This window comes from Lithobates pipiens, unplaced genomic scaffold (genome assembly GCF_037356315.1).
Source record: "Lithobates pipiens isolate NorthernLeopardFrog02 unplaced genomic scaffold, aLitPip1_a1.2 Scaffold_19, whole genome shotgun sequence".
Classification (NCBI taxonomy): Eukaryota; Metazoa; Chordata; class Amphibia; order Anura; family Ranidae; genus Lithobates; species Lithobates pipiens.
The window spans coordinates 342,938,148-342,963,197 of record NW_027507764.1 but is presented as its reverse complement, the minus strand read 5'-3'; the positions used below and the strand labels follow the sequence as shown (position 1 = coordinate 342,963,197).

At 43.8% G+C, this 25,050-nt stretch overlaps 1 long non-coding RNA gene across 1 annotated transcript; it reads right to left on the bottom strand.

Annotated features, from left to right (window-relative positions):
* Positions 1-20,690: 20,690 nt before the first annotated feature.
* On the bottom strand, positions 20,691-21,352 carry LOC143998306 (uncharacterized). The gene is made up of 2 exons (XR_013277837.1): positions 21,143-21,352; positions 20,691-21,042 (listed from the first exon to the last, which is right to left on the bottom strand). It is a non-coding gene; the product is annotated as an uncharacterized LOC143998306 (long non-coding RNA).
* Between the last annotated feature and the right edge of the window lie 3,698 nt (positions 21,353-25,050).

Genomic DNA, 25,050 nt, shown 5'->3' with positions numbered 1-25,050 from the left:
CCAATGCCTGGTACACACTTTGTTATCTGGTGGCTATGCCTGATAGCCCAAGAATTTTGGAAGAAAATATTTGAAATAGACTCGAAAGCTCTGGGCACCTCCATTCTTCCTGACCCAGCAATGGCTCTTTTGAATCTCAAACCATCGGACCTAACGCAAACGCAATTCAAATTATTCATTTACCTTGCCACTGCAGCTAAACAAACTATAGCCAAAGCATGGAAATCTCAAACTTTGGTAGTGGCTGAGGCTAAACATAGGATGAACAGAGCCCTTACTTTTGCCAAAATGACCACACTGAAAATTGTGCATTTATTATTTTTTACATTCAAGCCTGCAGAACATTGCAACTTCGAGCAATACATTGTGGGTGCAATGCAAAGGCTCTTGCATCATTTGCCCCTACTCCCAGGTCTGTTCAGAGGTACAGACATTCTATTATGTGGCTGAAGGAAGTACAAAATGAACTACAAGTGTGGTGACATCAGTGCATTTGGGCCAGTGCAGCCTGTGAGTCCCTCTACTGTGGTGGCAGATGAGAATGCATAGCTCCCAACTGTCCCTGATTTCAAGGGACTGTCCCTGATTTGGAGCAATGTCCCTCTGTGCCTTGTTCCCCCTCATTTGTCCCTCATTTTGGTCTGATCTATATAGTTGTATATAAAATGCACTTTTTATCTTTCAAAAAGTGTTTCCCAGTGCTAAAGCTTACATTCAAATTTTAAATTGCTGCATGTGTAAATATTAAAAGCCAGTATAAAGGAATAGTAGTGGTAAAAAAAAACCTTGTGAATTTAATTAACCTTTTTTTTTTTTGGTTAATTCTCCTTTAAGGGGGTGTGCCCTATGCCTACATACATTCCCTAGCAAGTGTCCTTCATTACAATCTTAAAATGTTGGGAGGTATGAGAATGTAGTCTTTCCATTCACAGATGCCTGTGAATGGATGATTCAGCTGCGTGGAGTTATGCACAGCGAGTGTGAAGAATGTGACAATGTGTTATGCTACAACCTAAATATGGGTGTAACAGGAAACATAGTCACAAAGGTCAACTATGTTTTTTTTGCCGTCTCTATGCCTGTTTCTGTGCAATAATGGGAGGTAGTTTGCACGTCAAGCTTGTGATTGCTGTCATAGTATCATTAACATTATCATTAACCAATATTACAAAATATCCAACATAACAATGAAAAAATGTGGGATTTTTTTGGGTACCAGTAAATCAAAACTGGTTATGTAACTTCAAAAATGTATTTACCTAGTCATAAAATTCTTTGATTTAAAAACACAAATGTTCACCATTAAAATGATCCCCATTCTCCCTTAAACTCTCTTGTATATTATCACTTTATATGAAGTATATGAAAAAAATCTAAAGCAATCTTCCATATGAAGGAGGGAAGTTGAGGATGATCTTGATGCTTTTTCAGAGCCAAATCAGTCACTTCCTCAGGAAATTAATGTGGTATATCTAAATTGACAAGATGAGGCCAGCTAGAGTTAAAACCAAAGTGGTATTTGTCCCAGGGATGTGTATGACAAGTGTCCAAGGTGGACAGTGGCAGCTGGTGCTCAAAATTTGGGGGGGGGGGGGGTGGCAAACAAACTTGCCCCCCCACTCACACTACCCCCTGCTCTCACTCGCACTAACCAATCCCTCGCCCCCCCCCCCCCCCCATAGCGCTCGATCAAGCGATTGGGAAGGCAGTGGTCTATGGCCTTACCTTATGTGTGGAGGTGCGTGGAGGAGGTTTCAGAGGGAAGAGCCAAGGCCGTTGCTTCTCCTCCTGGCCAAAACAGGAAGTGGGTCATGAGACCCGATTGGCCAGGATTCCTAAGACTACCTGGCCAATCAGGAAGTGGGTCCTGAGACCTGATTGGCCAGGTAGTCTTAGCAGCAAGACATTAGCGAATATTAATTTGCTAATGTCACACAAGTGGGTGGGCCCGGGGCGCAGTGCCCTGCCCCAGAGCCTGCCCTTTTTGAAGCCAATTAGAGTCTCTGGCTTTAATCACGTGCTTCTAAAAAAAAAAACATTAAAAGCTATGCGTTTGGCGCCCTGCATGTAGAATAGGGTCCAGGCGCATGAATTAGGGGGCGGTGCCCCTCCACCCCTAATGAGCTGGCCACCACTGAAGGTGGATCAAAAAAGTCTTAAGGAATATCAAAGACAATTATATTATCATCAACATTCGTGAAATAGTGATGAGAGATGCAGCTAAATCTTGAGATTTGTCCTAACTGACCAATCTGCTGTTTTCTCACACTTTCTAACTCTACATTACAACACGTCCACCATAGTGAGCATTGTCATAGAGTGCCAGTGATAAAACCTTACAGCACGCTGACCCTATTGGTCAGGGACCCAATGAGGATGAATTTTCCATAACTAGTTCTGATTTTGCGGCGCTACCCCCAAAGGAGCTGCTTGGTCATTTGTGTTCTCTGTTCTGTGCCTCGACTCGAAGAACAACCTTAGCACCTCTGACACACCTGGTTAAATGAAGGTCACTGCAAGCACTTAGAAGAATGTGAGTATAGATACCTTTGACTTGGCTGTGATTTAGTAGCAGGAAACAGACACAAGACCACTTAGTGTTAAATTAACTCAGTGTATTGGTACAGGTTAGAATAAACAGCAGTTGAGAATAAGTGAACACACAGAAGGTTGATTTTAAACACCGTCTAATAGACAGTATAGTCTCTATGGGAATTTAAAGTATAAGTTTGTACCACTAGATTGGGATTAACTCATGAATCTGCAAAGTTAGCAATAAACAGTTCATATAAGCATTAACTCCAATGTGAATAATAATATTTTACCTATTGTAAGTATACTCTAACACACGGTTGGAATTTCGGCCAGCAAAAGACCAATGAGAGCTTTTCGTTGGATAATGCAACCGTCTGTATGCTCCATCGGAATTTTTCTGGCTGAATTTCCGCCATCAAAAGATTGAGAGCAGGTTCTCAATTTTTCCAATGGAAAAAGTTTCTATTGGAAATTCCGATCGTGTGTATGCAATTCCGCCACACAAAAACTTACGCATGCTCCGATTCAACAAGAGACGGAAGCTATTGGCTACTTGCTATTGATCTTCCTTTTTTTAGTCCCGTCGTTGGGGCATGTTAGAATAGTCCTAGTTAAGCCTGCAGGCAGAAATATGGTAACTAAATGGCTGCATGGTCAGTTCCTAAAGGTCTCAGTCTCTCTCTCTCTCTAGCAGCAGATAGGACACCACACAGCAGTACCTCGCCAGTCCCAGCGATATTGCAGTGCATCATCCAGTTACACACAGTGATTGGCACACTTTCTGTTCTGCACCCAGGTTACTCTGGCTGTTGGTACACCTGGACTCAGCATCCTGCTCAGACCACCATTTTACAGCAGTGGTGGTGCATGCTGGACAGCGATTTGCACTCCTTGAATTTCCGCATGGCAATCTGTGGCAATCTGTGTCCTGTACAGCCTGAGAAAATGCAGCTCTTTCCCCTTCTCCTGCCAATCTTCCTCAGGGAAAGATTTTTCATACATAGTTTTTATTGAAAAAACACATTAAACATTTCCATCACATAGCCCCACTCAACATTTTTTAGGACACCTCCTATGTCAATTCCTCTCATCTTAAATTAAGATTAATTGCTTTAATCCATTGATCATCGTCAGTGAATAGTTTCATGTCTATTTTTGTAATATAAGTTTGTGAGTCATATACATTGCTCTCAACCACATTACATGCATTTCAGCTGAGAGGATATCTTCCAGGAAATTATTTCAAAAGCTCTTGATTGCAGTAAAGTCTCTGTCAGGGTTGGGCTCTCAGCCCTTCCTTCTCAGCTCTCAGGTTTCTCAGCTGTCGGTTAGTTGCCAGCACTCATCGTTTCATTGTGGCTCACCTGGTGATCATTTCCTGCTCGTCACTCCAGCCTACAGCCAACCCCTTCTGGCTATTTAAATGGCCTGGTTCATTTCGCATGTGCCTTCACTTTGGTCAAACACATCAAGAGACTCTCTTCTGTGTTCCTGTTGAAGATCTGCCTGGCTGATGTCCCTTCTGGTTCCTGATCCTGTCTGCTGCCCCTGACTATGCTGATCTCTGGCTTCCTGATTTAGTGGTTTGTTGTGAAGACCCCATTTGGCTACCATACCCTGGCTATAGTTTAACAATGTTTTCTATTTGTACTATTTTTTTCATTATATTAAAAGGTGTGATTTTAACTGTATTTTCTGTCTTCATCTGTTTCATGGTTCTTGACAGTCTCTTTCCTCTGGACTACAGTTCCCATAGTGCAGCATTGTCTGACTGAGAGTGTTGATGTCTTCCTGCTCAGCAGCTGGAGAGTGCAACTTTATCCAGTTTTTCAGCTCACTCAATTCTTAGCTAAGCTCATGGCTACATTTTATTGGTATCTAAAAAAGTCCACGGTAATACAACATTGGTATGGGCATGACTAAAGGTCCAAACATATGCCGTGGCTTTAAACCATTGTTTTTAGAAGCAATGGGATTGATTTACTGAAAAAGTAGAGTAACCCTTATAACAGTCAAAAATACCACAGAATAATGAATAAAATGAGGCGGTGTCCACTTTAAATGTGCAGGGGAATTCAAGTCCAGGGGAATTCAAGTATAGTACATAGAGACCCTAAGGTTCCACCCACCTACCAATGGCCATGGTGCTGTTCGGATAACAGCACATTGAACTTTGGCTACTTGCTATTGAACTTTCTTTATCTAGTCCCGCCATACGTGCTGAACGTCACAGCGTTCTTGACGATCGGACTTTGGTGTGATCGTGTGTACGCAAGACAGATTCAGTGGAACGCCGTCGGAAAAACCTTCAGAGTTTATTCTGATGGAAAAACCGGTCATATGTACAGGGCATGACACTCTCTTTCACACTGCCTAAAGCCAGCACTAACTTACCCCCCCCCCCCAACACACACACACACACACACACACACTCAGACAGGAGAAGAGAGGAAAGAGAGCTTAATCTTCTCCTCTTCCTCCAGCCCCTACCCCTCTGTGTCTGCCCACATTCCAATACCAGCACTGTGCCTCAGAAAAGGAAAGTGGGGGCCAGAAATTTGAAGCCCAGCAGCCTCAGATACACCTGTATGAGAGATGCTGACTGCCAAGGGGTGAGTGAGCTCACCATCCCTCCCTGTCTGTGAAGCCACAGCGTCCCCCCTTACATCAGAGTCCTCTCTGTGCATCAGAGTTCTCAGTGTTCACCCTTAAATCAGGGTTCCCAGAGCATCCCTTATGTTAGAGTCCCCCGAGTTCTCCCTTACATCAGAGTCTGTGAATTCAGATGTAAAAAGGGGGTCTCTGTATATTCAGATGTAAAAAAGGAAGCTCTGTGGCCTCTGATGTAAAGGGGGCTTTTGTGATTACCTTCATATGATTAGAAATGTTATTTAATTGCAAAATATATGTATGGTTTATACTATAAAAAAAATGTAATTGCTGTGCGCCGCTAAAGTGTTCGGGTTTGACTTGAAGAAGAGGTGACAACCCTAAGTTTGGATCTAGAGGGCTGTGTGTCCTGTCACTACATGTTCTGCCTAAATGCAGTAGATTTTAGTTTTCCCTGTCTAAACAGAAATCTACCTCCACTGCCAGCCAGATGCTCAGGAACTGACACAGTAGACAACTTACAAGTGGTGTAGGAGCTGGATGTTTCTTCCTCCCTGGCAGCTGCACAGACACTAGTGCCCGTATGCTCATTGACAAGGTCATTACATTTTTTCTCTAGAGGTAAATGGCTTTTCCTGCCCTGAAGCAGAGGATATTGGGACTTGTAGTCCCACAGCTAGCATTTACTGAAGCCTGAAGCCACTTTGGAACTACAACTCACAGTGATCTGGAACAGGGGACCCTGGGAGAATCTATAAATGTGACTGTTACTGGTGGGCTGCTCTCTTGGCCTTGGGACTTCTAAAAGATCGATCAGGTGCCGCTACTCTGCCTGCAACTGTGCAGGGAGACAGCAATCCAGCCTCATACATGCAGCAGCTCATGGGTCGATCTACAACCACACTAGAGGTTCAGTGACACTGCGCATCCCAGGATCAGACACCCAGCTGCAATGCTTTCCTTAGTAGTCGGAGGCTCAGAGGCATTCACAATGATCGCTGTCTGCAGTGTTCCCACCAAGGTGACCGATATTCACTGTGCACTCTCTACTTGGGCCTGCTGTTGATCCAAACTCTGCTCATTCCACTATCTTGCAATGGAGTTCTATCTTCAGTTGGGGTTCATGGATACTGCAAGCAGACATCTCTACCCCATCTTAGTGATGGAGACCTTGCTATTTTACCCTTACCATATGCAAATCTGACTCACTCATCATCAACTATACATCAAGTGTTAAAGGGCCCCAACCATTCCTGACAGAAGATTCAGCTTTAAACACAAACTGACTTTTTCCTACCAGGATACAGATACCCACCCAAAGGTGTCACACCTATGACCATATACAACCAGGGCCGGATTAAGAACATCATGGGCCTGGTGCTGAGGATTTTGGTGGGGCTTTTTATAAAATAAATAAATAAAAATGCTAAATATTTTTTGTTATAACAAATTAAGTTGAATAGAGAGAGTGAGGATGAGAGAGAGAGAGAGAAAGGGGATGAGAGAGGGGTAAGGGAGGGAGGATGAGAGAGAGGGGGGATGAGAGAGGGAAGATACGCATGAGCATGCGTGGGAGTGACATCAATGCAGCCCGGCCAAGGCAAGTGAACGAAGGCACAGAAGACCGGGTGAAGATGGAAGCGCCCAGGACCCGCCGCCGGATTGATAACAGCGCAGCGTTGGAGGGCTCAGTCTGACAGGTAAGTGTACCTTAATGTGCTAATATACTGTGCATACTTGTACATTATGGCATAACCTTTCTCAGGCCCTCTAAAAAGTAGTAATGTTAGCGAAGTTTTACTATCACTTTAATATCACAAGATCCCAGGAGACTCTCATTGGGCCCCCTACTGACCCGGTGGCCCTTGGGCAGTGCCCAAATGCATAGTTGCCAACATTTGAAAAAAATATTTTCAGGGATACATTTATTACCAGTGGTATATATTTTTTTTTTTATTTCCAATATTTTTATTCAAGTTTTTCCACTCAGAAAATACAATCTCAGTATTTGACATCATCGAGACACAGAGGATCAGAAATAATATAGAACAAGTTAAGTAGAATAAAGAGCAACAATAAGGAAAAAAGTAGGTGCCCCTGTGCGTAGTTTAGAAGGTAACTCAAAGAATAGTTAGATCAACACATACAGAAATCTAGTGTTTGTCTTATTCCATATGAGAGTTATATAGCAATCATTGAGTCCTTGTTACTATACTACTATACTTATACTATAGTTAGTACAACGTAATGACCATACAGTAAGCAATGGCACATATGTGATCAAAAAAACCCCCGGTAGAGAGATGAAAGCAAAAAGAGATAGCTATCATAAACTGAAATGAGTGAATAAAGAGTAGAGAGTGAAAAGAGAAAGAAAAGGGATAGAAGAGGGGATGCATTCCAGCTCCAGGGGAACGCCTCACCCCGGCTGACCAGGTAGGCCCATTAGACTGTTACCAGGTCTCTAATCCACGGACCCCACACTCTGTTAAACCAAGCCATTCTATCAGTTAGTATGGCCGATAAGCGTTCATTCACCATTATCCAGGACAGTTTTGTTTTAAGTAAAAGAAAGGTATTGTTGATGTCCTCCACGATTTGGCTATAGAGACCCTCGCAGCCACAAATATGAAAGCTATAAGTGTTCTCATTGGCTTTGATGCCCCCTCCACGGGGCATCCCAGCAGCGCATGCAGAGGCGACTTCCGAAGGTTCACTCGGGTCAAAGAGTATATAAAATTGTACGTGCGTATCCAGAACCTTCGCACCTTAGGACAAGACCACCATATATGATACATGGTCCCATCCGCATTGCAACCCCTAAAGCACCGCGGGGACGCCTCCGGAGCAAAAGTAGCCACTCGAGCTGGAACCATATACCACCTCAGGAGCACCTTGTAGTTTGCTTCGATCAAAGAAGTATTAATAAGGGCTTTAGATGCGCTTTGTACTATTTTGTTCCACTCTTCCATTTGCAAGGTACTTTGCATATCTCTTTCCCATCTCTCCATATAAGGCAGCTTCTGAGAGATTGGGAATAAGATATTGTATATTATAGATATATGACCCTTGTGGTTGTCATATGTCCTGCAGGCAGTTTCCATTGGGGTACATGTAGTAAGATCAGAAGTGTGACTTAATGTTGCCAAAAAGTGCGCTATCTGAGTGTAGCGATAGAGTTCTGACCTCGGGAGCTGATGTCTATCTTGTAGTGATGCTCGCGACAAAGCCCCTTTATGGTCGCAAAGGTCAGCTATGCGCAGCAAACCTTTATTGGTCCACCATAAAAAATCTTGAGGCCGTAGACCCGGGGCGAACATGGGATTATTGAGCAGAGGGGCTAGCGGAGCATGCCTAGATCTGAAGGCGTGGGTGGTAGCCATCCTATCCCACAAATTTAGAGAATAAGACAAAGTCGGGCACATCACCTTAGGCCTGTCTTTTGCTTTCATCCACATTAGATGGCTAATCTCTGTTCCAGGGAATTGAGAGGATTCCAACAGCATCCAGAGCGGTTTGGTTTGGCGTGTGTGGAACCGAATTAGTTGTGATATCAGTGCTGCCTGATGGTATTTAAACAGATCAGGCATGCCCAGGCCACCCCTCGCTTTGGGTGTGTACATTGTTTGTCTGTTCACCCTGGGTCTACCATGCTCCCATACATAATCCACCAATTTTGCTTGAAAATTCTGGAGCTCTCGCCTATCTATAGAAATCGGGAGGGTCCTGAATAGATAAAGCACTTTTGGAAGAACTGTCATTTTAATGGGGCACAACCTGCCAAACCATGACGGGGGGCTATTCGACCAATGTTTAAGATCTGCAGCTATTTTGTTAAACAGTGGAGGGAAATTATGTTTGTATAGCGTGGTGAGAGTAGGGGTCAGCATAATACCCAAGTAAGGAAGAGTCTTGTCTTGCCATTGAAAGGGAAAGGAGCTCCGTACTGCTCGGACTATATGGGGTTGTAGGGACACATTAAGTGCTTGGGATTTAGAGTGATTTACCTTTAAACCTGTAAATGATGTGAACTGCTGTAGTACCGCATGGAGATTGGGCAGAGAAGTGACTGAGGAGACCAGTGGTATATCTACAGTACCCGACATCCCCTATGTTCTTCTATACTTTACAATAGTAATCACAAAAAAAATGATTAATCAAAAAATTATTACTAATAATGGGCAGAACAAATGTGAGGACAAAAGTGTGCCCATTCTAGAGCTGGTAACATTGAGGATATTTAATATAATTTTAACCACTTCAGCCCCGGAAGAATTTACCCCCTTCCTGACCAGAGCACTTTTTGCGATTCGGCACTGCGTTGTTCTAACTGACACTTGCGCAGTCATGCGACGTTGCTCCCAAACAAAATTGACGTTCTTTTTTCACACAAATAGAGCTTTCTTTTGGTGGTATTTGATCACCCCTGCGGTTTTTATTTTTTGAGATATAAACAAAAAAAGAGCCATCATTTAGAAAAAACACATTTTTTTTACTTTGTGCTATAATAAATATCCCCCAAAAATATATAAAAAAACAATTTTTTTCCTCAGTTTAGGCCGATACATATTCTTCTACATACTTTTGGTAAAAAAATTGCAATAAGCGATTATTGATTGGTTTGCGTTTACAAAATAGGGGATAGTTTTATGGCATTTTATAAAAAAAATTTTTTAATGGCGGTGATTTGCGCTTTTTATTGTGACTACGACATTTTTGGGACCATTGTCATTTATACAGCAATCAGTGCTATACAAATGCACTGATTGCTGTGTAGTGAAGGGGTTAACCACCCCCCGCCTCCTCTTAAAGGGCAACGTATAGGTACGTGATTCTGCCTGCATGTGCCCTTCTGCCGACATATATCGACGTGAGGCAGTCGGAAAGCGGTTAAAGAACTGTTTTTTGATGGTAAGAGGCATAGGGGAGGAGTATGGATGGTACTAAAATGGGAAGTATGTGTAGGTGAGGGAGAGGAATGTGGAGGGTATAACAGCAGGTACAGGAGAGGAGCGTAGAGGGTATGGCAGTGAGCAGTATATACGGGAGAGGAGTGTGGGGGAAAGACAGTTGGCAGTATATACAGGAGAGGAGCGTGAAGGGTATGATGGGGGCAGTATGTACAGGAGTGGAGTGTGGAGGGTATGACAGTGGGCAGTATGTACAGGTGAGGAGTGTGGGGGGTATGACAGTGAGCACTATGTACAGGAGAAAAGTGTATGACAGTGGGTAGTATGCACAGGAGAGGAATATGGAGGGTATGACAGTGGGCACCCTGTACAGGAGAGATGTGTATGACAGTGGGCACTATGTATAGGAGAGAAGTGTGGAGGGTATGACAGAGGGAAGTATATACAGGAGAGGAGTGTGGAGGGTATAACAGTGATAACTTTGTACAGTAGAGGAATGTGAAAGGTTTGACAGTGGGCACTATGTACAGGAGAGAAATGTATGACAGTGGACACTATGTATAGGAGAGAAGTGTGGAGGGTATGACAGAGGGCAGTATGTACAGGAGAGGAGTGTGGAGGGTATGACAGCGGGCACTATGTACAGGTGAGGAGGATGAAGGCATCTGAGAAGGAAAAATGTAAAGGTTTGTGGAAGGATGTGTAGTGGTTAAGCGGGCCATACATGGATTGAAATTAAGGCAATTAAGCAGAGACCAGCCATAGTCGATCTATGTATGGCCTAGCTGGTTGTACACGTGTTAATCTATTAATCGACTTGAGTACAACCAGCCTGTCAGCTTTTTCCCAAAACAATCAGTGCTGCCAGCTATAGTTAGCTATATTGATCATTTTATTGTGTGGGTAGGGAAGGCTCCCCACTGGCAGAACACAATAACACTGTGGGAGTGATTCTCCCATTCTCCCATCCACAGGTCAGCAGGTGAAAGGGTGTGTGGGGACAGGCTGGAGAGAGAGGTCTGTCAGCAGGGGGGGGGTGTGAGGTGGTCATGGAGGGATATCAATCAGCAGGTGGGGGGAGTAACTGGGAGTGATATCTTTTGGAGTAGGTCTGTCATCTGCAGGTTGTTTATTCATGAAACAGTTGTTTATTCATGAAACAGTTTCTTTCCAAAAAAAACACGTTTTACATAAAAAGTTGCAACTTCCTTCGCTAGGCCCGTCTACCTGGAGTCACGTTTAAAATTAAGCTGGTCAGCTGACTTCATTTTTCAGTGGTCGCCACACCTCCCTACATTCTCTCTCTCTGGATAGGGGGGGCGGGATGGGGCGGTCCAGACAGGATGTAATTGCGGTAACGTCGCCCAAGTAATGGGAACGGCGTTACCATGAGGGGAAGAGTAATCAGTTAGATTACTCGTTACCTTCTAAAGTAACTGCGTTAAGTAATTCAGTTTATTTTAACTGAGTTACTTACATCACTGCTGAGCATTTCTCTATATAGAGAAGAAGACGGACGGACCAAGAATTGATAGACGGGAAAGGGATATAAATCCAAAGTAGAGTAGAACCACAGGTCTAGCAGAACCACTGCAGCAAGGATTTCAAAAGCAGGAACTGCAGGCTAAATCGTGGCATCCACTAAATGACATAACTCGACCAGCTTCCCTCTGTTGTAAACAAAAAGCATTTCCTTCTTCCATACCTTACCCTTTTTTAGATGAGGGTCTGGGATGTATTTGTAAGAGTCCACGGTTTACTACACGTGCAATAATGGCGCGTGCCGCAACTGAGCATGCGCTAAAGATGCCTCAGGGTGCCAACCTGCACCTGCGCAGAAGACTTGATGGAACAGGGAAGGAAAATGCCCAGGAGGCACACAGGAAGTGATCTCACCCCGATGGAAAAAGGTGGGAAAATACCCAGGAGGCGCACAGGAAGAGACATCAACCTGATGGAAAAATGTGGGAAAATTACCAGGAGGTGCACAGGAAGTGAGCTCAAACTTCCCTATATAGGCTCAGCCCAAACACTGCCAAATTACTGGATCATCTTCAGCCTCCCCTTGTTCCTGTGCTAGTGTGTGATCTGTCTGAACCTGTTGTGACCTGGAAACCTGAGTACTCTTGATTGCTGCTTGCCTTTGACCTCGGATTTGTACCTTGAACCTTCTACTTCTTTGCCCCTTTTGTAATCAGCTGCCAGATTGGAACCGACCCGGCTTAGATCTCCACCATTGTTCTTCTGATTAACCCTTCGTTGCCCAACTGGACTTGACCTCGCTCGGATAGCGGACTAATGGCGCGTACACACGTTACGGACCACAGTACGACGGACAATTCGATCGTGTGTGAGGTCCAGCGGACTTTTTCATCTTAAAGTCCGGCAGACTTAGAAAGTAGTTTTGACTCAAAATTTGTCCGCCGGACTTGGCTTTCAGCGGACAATCCGTTCGTCAGTGTGCTAGTCTGGCGGACTAAAGCCTCATACACACGATAGGACTTTGTACAAACTTTCCCTTGGATTTTTGTACAAAGGGCATCGGCCCTGAACTTGTATTGCATACACACGGCAGGACTTTTTCTGCCAACTTTCACCAAATCACGTGGTTTTTCTGCTCTTTACCGCCACCTTTGGTCAACTTCTGTATTGTTGTCTGATCTTTTGCATTGGTTCTGAGCATGCCTGTTTGTACTTTGTACAAAAGTCCTATGGTTTTCCGTACACACGATCAGACTTTGCTCCATCGGACTTTTGTTGCCAGAAAGTTTGTCCGTTCGCACAGCAAACAAAAGTCTGATGAAAACCAAAAAAGTTTGTCTGATGGAGTGTACACATGGTCGGATGTTGCTTCAAAACAGCTAATTTGCATGTTTGTTGTCAAAAAGTCTGATCGTGTGTATGGGCCTTTAGAATGATGCATGCTTTGAAGCAAGTACGAGAAGGAAGCTATTGGCTACTGGCTATTGAACTTCCTTTTTCTAGTCCCGTCGTACGTGTTATACATCATCGCGTTAGCAATCGACAGACTTTCGGAGCGTCCGTGTGTGGCCAAGTCCGTTGGTTATAAAGTCCGGCGGATTGTTTGCCGGATTGCTTGCCAGACCAATTCCGCCGGACAATTTGATTGTGTATACGTGGCATAAGGCTTGCACGGTGCTCCGCAGCCTTGGCACCCCTGCCACTCAGTGTCCCCACCAAGTCTCTGTCTCCAGAGGCTTTAAGGACCCGAGGTGCAAGGGAGGCCTCCCCAATACTTCGGCCATGTCTGAGACTGAGGGGAGTGCTTCCGCCTTCCAGGCCCTGTGTCAACAAGTGGCCTCTGTGTCTCAGACCCTGACATCCATACAAGAGGGGTACATTCACCTGGAAGGTTGGCTGACTACAATGGCCAATCCCTCAGTACTGAGCCCTGTGGAGCCACTTGTTATGGCTATGGAGCAGCAAATCTGTACTCCAGCCCCTGAACCATGGGTTCCTATGCCTGAACGCTTTTCAGGGGTTCGCCACAAGTTCTGGACTTTCAGGAATGCCTGTTGGCTATACTTTACCTTACAGCCTAGGACCTTCTCTTCAGAGGATACACAGGTCTGGTTCTTAGTAGCCTTCCTTACAGAAGAACCTCAAACATGGGCTCATCAGCTATTGGAAAGGGAGAGTCCTATACTGCACTCACGGTCTTCTTTCTTCAATGCCATGGCAATCCTCTTTGGTGACCCACAACGAACCACCAGGGCTGAAACAGTGTTGACCTCTCTACAACAGAGGAAATGCCCTGTTGAGTACTATGTAATGGAATACTGCAAGTGGGCTGTAGACACTGCATGGAATGACGCTGCCTTGCGCTATCAGCAAGAGTGGGGCTCCCTGTTACTTTGGAACCTATAATTCAGTTGGCTATCCAGCTTGATCGGAGACTCGAGAGCATCGAGGGCATCGTAGGGAATGATCCATCCCACATGGATGCTCCCACGAGTACCATGGCTCCACACCTGAGAACCCCTGAAATCCACGCATCAACCCCAATTCATGACGCAGAACCAATGCAACTCGACTTAGTTTGTGCACCCCTTACACCCGAAGAGCGACAATGCCTTTGCCTGAACAATTTGTGCCTGTATTGTGGTGGAGTGGTCACTTCCTTCTGGGATGTCCCATTAGGCTGAGTAAGTGTATCGGACCCCCATCTGTTTCACCGTACATTATTAAATCCTCACATGTCACTCTCTGCCTCTCTTTGCAGATACCGGGTAGGATATTATTGACTCTGGGGCTTGCAGCTGCTTTATTGACATACACTTCTCCAAAAAGTAGGGAATCCCACTATGCAAGAAGCCCCAGCCATTTACCGTTCATCTGGCACATGGCTCCACACCAACCTCGGATCCCATAACCCATGAGACCACCCTCATATTGGCCAATGCCGAAGCAGACTATCGGGAATATCTTCAACTGGACGTGATTTCTTCCCCCATTTTTACGTTTATATTGGGGCTACCATGGCTTTGACAGCATCAGCCACAGATTGATTGGTCCACTGAAGTTCTGTCTTTCGGTTCACCCTATTGCTTACACCACTGTTTCTCACAACAAGCCTGTTTGACGGTTCAACCCCTTTCCACATATGACAACACTCTTCTCCCACAGGTTTACAGAGACTTCCTGGATGTCTTCGACAGGAAGGGGGCTGAACCCCCAACGCCTCACTGGCTGTATGATTTCCCCATTGAGCTTCTTCCTGGTTCTACAATAACATTTGTGAGGATCTTCCCACTCTCTGAGCCTGAATTAGAAGTCCTCCAAAAATACATTGATGACAAGCTTAGGAAAGGGTTCATCTGGCCCTCTACCTCTCCTGCTGGAGCTGGACTCTTCTTTGTGGAAAACAAGGACCATTCTTTAAGACCATTTATCGGCTACAGAGAATTAAACAGTATCACAATCAAGAATCGATACCTGTTGCCTCTAGTCCCTGAGCTCCTTCAGAGGTTCCGCACTGCTAAGTTCTTCTCAAAATTGGGCCTACAGGGGGCCTACAATTTAATACGGATAAGAGAGGGCGATGAACGGAAAATGGCCTTTCATACTAGGTTTGGCCAGTTTGAGTATTTGGTCATGCCATTTGGGCTATGTAACTCCCCAGCAACTTTCTAACACTTGCTGAACGACCAGGGGATTTTCTTGACTGCTTTATGATAGTGTACTTGGATGACATCCTTGTTTTGTCATCTTCCCTCAGGCATATCACATCCACATGCCAAAGATCCTTTTTCGCCTCCAAGCCCATAAACTCTACCCAAAGCTTGAAAAATGTGAGTTTGAGAAAGATACCATACAATTCCCTGGCCTCATTATTTTGACTTCTGGCATCTCCATGGACCCCCAAAAGGTAACTGCAGTTCTTGAATGGCCAGTACCCTCGGACCGTAAGAGCATCCAGAGGTTTGTGGGATTCGCCGATTTTTATAGATGATTCATCAAAGGCTTCTCGTCAATAATTCACCTATCTCAAAACTTGCCCAGCAAAACAGCCATTTTCTGTGGTCCCCCTCAGCATAAACGGCTTTCAACAAACTCAAGAAGCAAGTCAACTCTGCCCCGGTCCTTCGTCATCATGACCCAGCCCTGCCTTACATTTTGGAGGTCGATGCTTCAGAGATTGCGGTTGGGGCAGTCCTTTCTCAGCACCACAAAACCACAGCCATCTTGCCTCCTGTTGCCTTCTTTTCCAGGAAGTTGTCTCCAGCCGAAAGGAACTATGATGTAGGGGACCGGAAACTCCTTGCTATTAAACTGGTCCTGGAAGAATGGCGATATCTAATGAAAGTTGCCTTGCACCCTATACTTGTCAACACTGATCATAGGAATTTGGAATACCTACGTACAGCTAAACGTCTCAGCAAGCCAGATGGGCACTCTTTTTCACATGATTTCAAATGCATATCACGTACCATCCGGGATCCAAGAATTGTAAACCTGATACTCTATCGCGCATGTATCCCCCATCAGGTAACAGATGCGATACTACCTGCCTATAATTTCTTCCTACTTACAGATTACCTCTTGTCTAGGATTAAACTGGCCTTCTCTCTAGACCAATTGCCCTCAGGAGAAAATCTGCAAGAAAAGGACGGACTTTTCTTCCATAACCATGCTGTGTTTGTGCCCCTTCAACTGAGAGTTCCTGTGCTCAAACTCTGCCATGACAACAAGTTAGCAGGGCATTTTGGGGTGAAAAAAGCCACTGATCTGCTTTTCCGAACCTTTTGGTGGTCTACCCTGAAGACAGACTGCCACACTTACGTCAATTCCTGCCGGTGTGCAATAAATCATAGGGTCTCCTACGCCCCCTGCCTGTTCCCTTCAGACCCTGGAAACAGATCAGCATGGATTACATAGTGGAGCTAACACCCTCTGATGGGTTTACATCCATATTTGTTGTTGTGGACCGCCTTACAGAAATGGCTCATTTTATTCCTATGATCGTCACTCCCCAGAAACAGCTCAAGCTTTTATCAAAGAGATCATACACCTCCATGGGGTGAATATTGTATTGGATCATGGGGTCCAATTCACCTCTAAATTCTGGAAGGAGCTTTGCCTTGCTCTCGACATCAAGAACCACTGCTCTTCAGCCTACCACCCTCAGACCAATATACAAACCAAACTCTTGAACAGTACCTTCGTTGCTTCTCCATCTTTGTCCAAGACAATTGAGCGTCCCTACTTCCTTGCGCAGAATTTGCATACAACAATGTAATACATTCTACCACTAAGAAATCACTGTTCTACGCCAACCTTGGGTACCACCCTTCTTTTTCCACTGTCCTAACCACTTCAGCTTCAGTCCCCGGCTGTCTGAAACAGAGTGGAGCTTCTACACAACAACTTACAGCTCCTAAAGGATACCATGGCCAAGGCACAGCTGGATTACAAGACTATATATGATCGAAGGCGGCGGGGGGGGCCTGGATCTTCAACCGGGAGACAAGGTTTGGCTGTCTACCACGCACTTAAAGTTGGACTGCCCCCAAGAATTTGGGCCTAAGTTCACTGGGCCCTTCCCTGTCCTGTCCCAAATTCAACCCTGTTATCTACAAACTCAAACTGCCCTCAACTTACCGGATCCACCCTGTCTTCCATGCCTCCCTCCTGAAGCCCGTGGCCCTGAACCCCCTGAGAACCCGAGTCACATATCTACGCTCCAGATCTTCTCTGGCAGTTCTTTCAGAGAGCTTTATCCCAGATGGGTGTCCAGAGGCTGACCCTTCGAGGGGGATCTGTAAGAGTCCAAGGAATAGCCACTCGCAACTGGATTCTTTAACTGTTGGATAAATCCTTGACCTTGGATCTAGCAGCCAACAAGTAATTATAGCCTTGCAAAGTCTCTCACACAGACTTGGTTGAAAACGTAGTTGTAACTGGAAGGATAGAAGTAGGAACATTTCTTACTATACCAGAATCTTGTAGCCGGTCCGGCGATACCGGAATAAATGTGGATTCAATCAATGTCCATGGCAGCTTAGCTTCCAGGCTCTTACCGAGCAGCCAGCCTCGTGCGTGGCCCTCTTACTGAAGAGTCCTCCCCTGGTTGCATGTAGAGTTGCTGGGCCTCTCCAAATCCTCGAACTAGCCAGTTCTGAGGCTCGGAAATCGATGGATCCGCACCCCAGGCCATTAGGGCCTCTGGGGGCTGGTCAGGAGGACCAGGACCACGGAGTCAGCAACAACTTCTGAAACGTAACCCAGAACCACGTGACTTCAGCACCTTAAGTACCCTCTCCTGGAATACACAGCGAGAAAACACGCCCACTAATTGGCTCAGAGAAGAGATTGGTACCCAATGCGTCAGACCAGACTGCATTCTAATGCCTCTCACAGGTGCAAACCCCACCTATGACCTAGCAGAACCTCAATACAGTCCAGCCAAACTGATGCCAAAGCATAATTTAGAACAATTAACCCCAAAACTCAACTACAGTTCAGGGAAAAACTAAATTTACAGACATAGCGCGTACTCATCAGGAGTACCGGCACTACACCAGCAAGACTGGACAAACTGGTTAATACACTTCCAGCTGCTGCTGTTCCTAAATCACCTGTGATGTATCCAAAAAGAGGTGCTGCTGCTCCTGAACCTAAAGTTGCATTATCTGATAAATTCAATGGAGATCGCTCCTCTTATCAAACATTTATTAACTCATGTCAGATTTTCTTTTCTCTACAAACCCATACCCATGCAACAGATTTTGTCAGACCTGGGCACTTTATTACATATACATAGCCCTATCTTGAATTCTTGGAGTTCCTTCATAAAAGCCATGGATGCACTCAGAGGTCAAGTCCTGGGGACAAAAGTGTGGGAACTCCCACCCAAGATCCACTCCTGCACCCAAAGAAAATAAAAAATGATATGCTCATATGCACGAACGCTTCAAAAGTGGTATTTTTCATCCAATTTTCCTACTGTGTGTATGAAGCTTAACTGTTAGTACATAAAAAAAATCCTCAATAAACATAAATACGGTAATTCTCTGAATAATCAGCATTCATTCAATTGTGCTTCAATGCAAATGTGAACATCACGTTCTGATCTTTATTGGGGAATTTATTTTGTATATAGAGTGTTGATGTGGTGAGTTTACACTTTTCATTGAACAGAGTTTGGATAACACAATGTTAAACAGAAAGGTCATAAAGTAACTGCCCATTATCTGGGCAGAATGCTTGGGGAGATAGTGATGTGTAACTGCTTAGGAGATGTATGTTAGCTTGGGGGGCTGCTAACTCTGCAGGGCTCTAACACACACTCGCTGCTATTCCAACCCTTCACATATTTCCACATAAACTTCCCTTCTGGCATTAAACTTTGCCAGGTATTGTGCTCAGCTTACCACCCCAAAATGATGTTCCTCCCTCTGCTCACCTCTCTCCCTGCATGTCCTGTGAGCAGAATAGCTGTGCTCCTCCTCTGGGTTCTCTCATCATATGGCACTGAAGATAGAGTGCAATGCCTGAATGGTTAGGTGTGCGGCACTTACTATTGCGAGCTGTGTCGGCAGCTGCTGGTGTAGCACCTGCCACACAGCTTGCATACTTCAAAGTCTTGCAGGACACGGCTGCTAATGGGAACTGAGTTCCTGTTGTGGAAAAAGTACAGGAACTCCGTTTCCATGCGTTCCCGCAGGACTTGAACCCTGGATGCACTATATGAAGATCCCCATAAAGTAGCCTCTGCCGCCCTCATTTAAGGAAGAAGAAATGTTGAGGAATATATTACAGAATTTAGTCATCTGGCAGTAGAATCTAACTGGTGTAGCACCCTTTTTGTTAGAGCAGGTCAATTTAGGCAGCCCTCCCCTCTGAATGGCAGCACTGAAGTTCTTCCTATTATAGACAGCAATTGCATTACTTGCACCACACCCTCCTGAGGTAATTTCCTGTTTAATCACTATAAAGCTGAAAGAGTCCAGAGAGAGAGTGCTCAGTTGTTTTAGAGCTGTCCACAGTGTATACCTGTTGCTTGGCATGTGATATTGCTATCTGACCTTTACTAAGTTTGACTCATCATTTGCTGCCTACCCCAACCTTATGCTATGTTTGAATTTGATTATTGGACTTTCCCTTTTTGTACCACGTTTTTGGAAACTGTGCTGAATTCACCTCTTGATTATCTTTATCCAAGGTGTGTACCTCTGCTATTGGGCTCCCCATACCTAAACACTGACAATACTAGACCTTTATTTCAGCATGCAGCCTTGCTAGCCAGGAAACAGTAGATGGGAACAAGTGTGCGTTTTCGTATTTCCTGAAACTACACAAAGCCACATGCCCTCGACATGGGGAGGCTGCATTGCTGGAGAGGACCACCCTGACAAGAACCTTGTCCTTATGTTATGAGGATGAAGACTTCTTCCCCGAAACCCTCGCCTGGTGATTGTCGGGGGGATTGATAAGAATCTGGAAGTCTCCTTTAAAATAAGGGGGCCCCAAATATTGCTCCCTCCATGTGAATGAATAAGGGATAGCCCGTTTTATTATTTAACCGGTTCCCGACCAGTGCACGCCGATGTACGTCGGCAGAATGGCACGGGCAGGCATATTGGCATACAGGTACGTCCAATCTTCAATGCCGCCCTGCCATCACGAGCGCGCCGCCGGCGGCGCGCTCGCATGCCAGTCGGGACCCCATGAGTCCGGTCGCGGGTCCTGCAGACTCGATCGCCGCGGGCATACCCGCGATCGTCTCACGGGACGGCTGAATGGAGGAAATGCCATGTAAACAGCATTTCTCCATTCTGCCTAGCAACTAGTGACACTGATCTCTGCTCCATGTGATTGGAGCAGAGATCAGTGTTCACTAAATGAAAGCCCAACCCTCCCACAGTTAGTAACACACCCCTACACTGCCACCCACTGGTTAACCCCTTCACTGCCTGTGTCATTTACACAGGAATCATTGCATTTATATAGCAGTGATTACTGTATAAATGACAATGGTCCCAAAAATGTCCGATGTGTCCGTCACAATGTCGCAGTCACAATAAAAATCACTGTGTAAAAAGAAAAGGGGAACAAGTGGGACTTTAAACGAAGCATGTCAATTGAAAATAACAATGTATGAATACATGTGAATAAAATGATTTAGATTTAATTTATAATCAATAGCCACTGGGGGTTGTCCAAGATCGGAATGCATACAATAGTAGTACAGTAATATAAATATGGATATACACTCAATATATTTTCATAATAGTAATCAGAGAATCTAGAAGTATAGACAAATCAATGGACATACATGGATGCAGTTCATAACAGAAATGCATAAATCAAAATTCATAAAATCACATGAACGAGTGCAAACTCAATAGGACAAAAGTTGATATTATCAAGGATTAAAATAAGCTTAGGTAGGCATCCTTAGTTTGAGAACCCGACGCGTTTCTTGTCTTCTTGCCAGTCATCAGGGGTGGGATGCATGTTTTTACTAAAAAAGCAAATAAATATGACAAATGTTAATATAGGTGGAACCTCAGTTAAATAGAGAAAGTATCAAATTGGTCCACTTGATTGATAAAGTGACTTACAAAATAGCCCAAAGATTGGGCAGAACTTCCAGCAATGGGAACTGTTAGAGCTGGGATAAAACCGTCTCATCCGGGGTTGAGGCAGGGTTCAGACCATCCCCCAACAATGTCAGGGGGCAGGCCAGGGGGAACCGAAACAGACATCCTCAACACAGGTCCACTAGGTACTAAATGTATATGTGTGTTACCCAAATCTGCGAAAGAGAAAAAAGAAAAGTGATGGGTCACAAAAAAAAAAAAAAAAAAAAAAAAAAACCCAAAAGCAGGACACTGAGTGTTGGATAGAACGTGTTGAATGAATATAGCTAATTGCTGAAAAGTGTGTGTGAATGAGATATACATGAATGATTGGGAAATAGGAGAAGGCTAAATGTGTGTTAAATAAGTGGGAATGGATGATGGGGAAATACAAAATCATCCAATTCAAATGTGTAAAAAAGTATGTGCAGTGCTCTGAATGAAACAGTGTATGTGCAAAAAGGAGAGAAGAAAAACGAAACAAAAACAAAAAAACATGCATAAAACTATTACCCATATGTAGAGTTAAGGAGTGATCTCTTCCTAGTGGAGCACAGTGGAGGAGTGAACTGTCTGTCTGTCCCAGCTCATATACCCCAGGCCCTGGGCGGATCCCCGCCAGCGTCATGCATGATGTCTTTTGCAGCTGTGAAAAGATGAGGGAACACTCACAGCTGAGGATAATCCATACCTCAGTGGGTGCCCCTCCATCTTAGCTGCAGCATCAGGTGGAAAGATATGTGAGCTGGGACAGACAGACAGACAGTTCACTCCTCCACTGTGCTCCACTAGGAAGAGATCACTCCTTAACTCTACATATGGGTAATAGTTTTATGCATGTTTTTTTGTTTTTGTTTCGTTTTTCTTCTCTCCTTTTTGCACATACACTGTTTCATTCAGAGCACTGCACATACTTTTTTACACATTTGAATTGGATGATTTTGTATTTCCCCATCATCCATTCCCACTTATTTAACACACATTTAGCCTTCTCCTATTTCCCAATCATTCATGTATATCTCATTCACACACACTTTTCAGCAATTAGCTATATTCATTCAACACGTTCTATCCAACACTCAGTGTCCTGCTTTTGGGTTTTTTTTTTTTTTTTTTTTTTTTTTTTTTTTTTTGTGACCCATCACACTTTTCTTTTTTCTCTTTCGCAGATTTGGGTAACACACATATACATTTAGTACCTAGTGGACCTGTGTTGAGGATGTCTGTTTCGGTTCCCCCTGGCCTGCCCCCTGACATTGTTGGGGGATGGTCTGAACCCTGCCTCAACCCCGGATGAGACGGTTTTATCCCAGCTCTAACAGTTCCCATTGCTGGAAGTTCTGCCCAATCTTTGGGCTATTTTGTAAGTCACTTTATCAATCAAGTGGACCAATTTGATACTTTCTCTATTTAACTGAGGTTCCACCTATATTAACATTTGTCATATTTATTTGCTTTTTTAGTAAAAACATGCATCCCACCCCTGATGACTGGCAAGAAGACAAGAAACGCGTCGGGTTCTCAAACTAAGGATGCCTACCTAAGCTTATTTTAATCCTTGATAATATCAACTTTTGTCCTATTGAGTTTGCACTCGTTCATGTGATTTTATGAATTTTGATTTATGCATTTCTGTTATGAACTGCATCCATGTATGTCCATTGATTTGTCTATACTTCTAGATTCTCTGATTACTATTATGAAAATATATTGAGTGTATATCCATATTTATATTACTGTACTACTATTGTATGCATTCCGATCTTGGACAACCCCCAGTGGCTATTGATTATAAATTAAATCTAAATCATTTTATTCACATGTATTCATACATTGTTATTTTCAATTGACATGCTTCGTTTAAAGTCCCACTTGTTCCCCTTTTCTTTTTACATAATGTACCTGGGATGGAAGCATGCCATTGCTACTTGGTACTGCAGCAGGTCACTTCTCTTTAAACTATATAATTTGGGTGGAAGACACCTGCTCCTTTGGTGACCATGCTGCACAATTACTCATTATCCTTATCCTTAGTAAATATTCGTCTGTATGTATATCCCTATTCATTTATAATCCCAGTTTCGGGTTTATAAACCTGCGTTTTGAAATTATTTATATATGTGTTTCCATCAGTTATTGAGAACTTTTTTAATATTATTTTTTCCGGTTTTGTTTTTCCTGGAATTTATCTATCAATCAATTGAACATATGGGCTGTTTTTGCTGGGTATGTTGCAGTCATTTTTCCGGGGTTGCGATGCGCTCAGCTCCCTCCCTACCTCCCTTTGTGGATCACAGGGGGTGGTGGGGTTCGATCTCAGCGCATCGGCGCCATGCATAAAGGGGCCCCTCGAGTGGTGTCAATAGACACTGCAAGGTGGGAGTCTATTGTTTGTTTTTTGTGTTTTTTTTTTTTTTTTCTCTGTCTTTCCACCTGATGCTGCAGCTAAGATGGAGGGGCACCCACTGAGGTATGGATTATCCTCAGCTGTGAGTGTTCCCTCATCTTTTCACAGCTGCAAAAGACATCATGCATGACGCTGGCGGGGATCCGCCCAGGGCCTGGGGTATATGAGCTGGGACAGACAGACAGTTCACTCCTCCACTGTGCTCCACTAGGAAGAGATCACTCCTTAACTCTACATATGGGTAATAGTTTTATGCATGTTTTTTTGTTTTTGTTTCGTTTTTCTTCTCTCCTTTTTGCACATACACTGTTTCATTCAGAGCACTGCACATACTTTTTTACACATTTGAATTGGATGATTTTGTATTTCCCCATCATCCATTCCCACTTATTTAACACACATTTAGCCTTCTCCTATTTCCCAATCATTCATGTATATCTCATTCACACACACTTTTCAGCAATTAGCTATATTCATTCAACACGTTCTATCCAACACTCAGTGTCCTGCTTTTGGGTTTTTTTTTTTTTTTTTTTTTTTTTTTTTTTTTGTGACCCATCACACTTTTCTTTTTTCTCTTTCGCAGATTTGGGTAACACACATATACATTTAGTACCTAGTGGACCTGTGTTGAGGATGTCTGTTTCGGTTCCCCCTGGCCTGCCCCCTGACATTGTTGGGGGATGGTCTGAACCCTGCCTCAACCCCGGATGAGACGGTTTTATCCCAGCTCTAACAGTTCCCATTGCTGGAAGTTCTGCCCAATCTTTGGGCTATTTTGTAAGTCACTTTATCAATCAAGTGGACCAATTTGATACTTTCTCTATTTAACTGAGGTTCCACCTATATTAACATTTGTCATATTTATTTGCTTTTTTAGTAAAAACATGCATCCCACCCCTGATGACTGGCAAGAAGACAAGAAACGCGTCGGGTTCTCAAACTAAGGATGCCTACCTAAGCTTATTTTAATCCTTGATAATATCAACTTTTGTCCTATTGAGTTTGCACTCGTTCATGTGATTTTATGAATTTTGATTTATGCATTTCTGTTATGAACTGCATCCATGTATGTCCATTGATTTGTCTATACTTCTAGATTCTCTGATTACTATTATGAAAATATATTGAGTGTATATCCATATTTATATTACTGTACTACTATTGTATGCATTCCGATCTTGGACAACCCCTTGTGGCTATTGATTATAAATTAAATCTAAATCATTTTATTCACATGTATTCATACATTGTTATTTTCAATTGACATGCTTCGTTTAAAGTCCCACTTGTTCCCCTTTTCTTTTTACATAATGTACCCGGGATGGAAGCATGCCATTGCTACTTGGTACTGCAGCAGGTCACTTCTCTTTAAAATAAAAATCACTGATCGCCGCCATTACTAGTAAAAAAAAATAATAAAAAATTATTAATAAAAATGCCATAAAACTATCTCTATTTTGTAAACGCTATAACTTTTGCG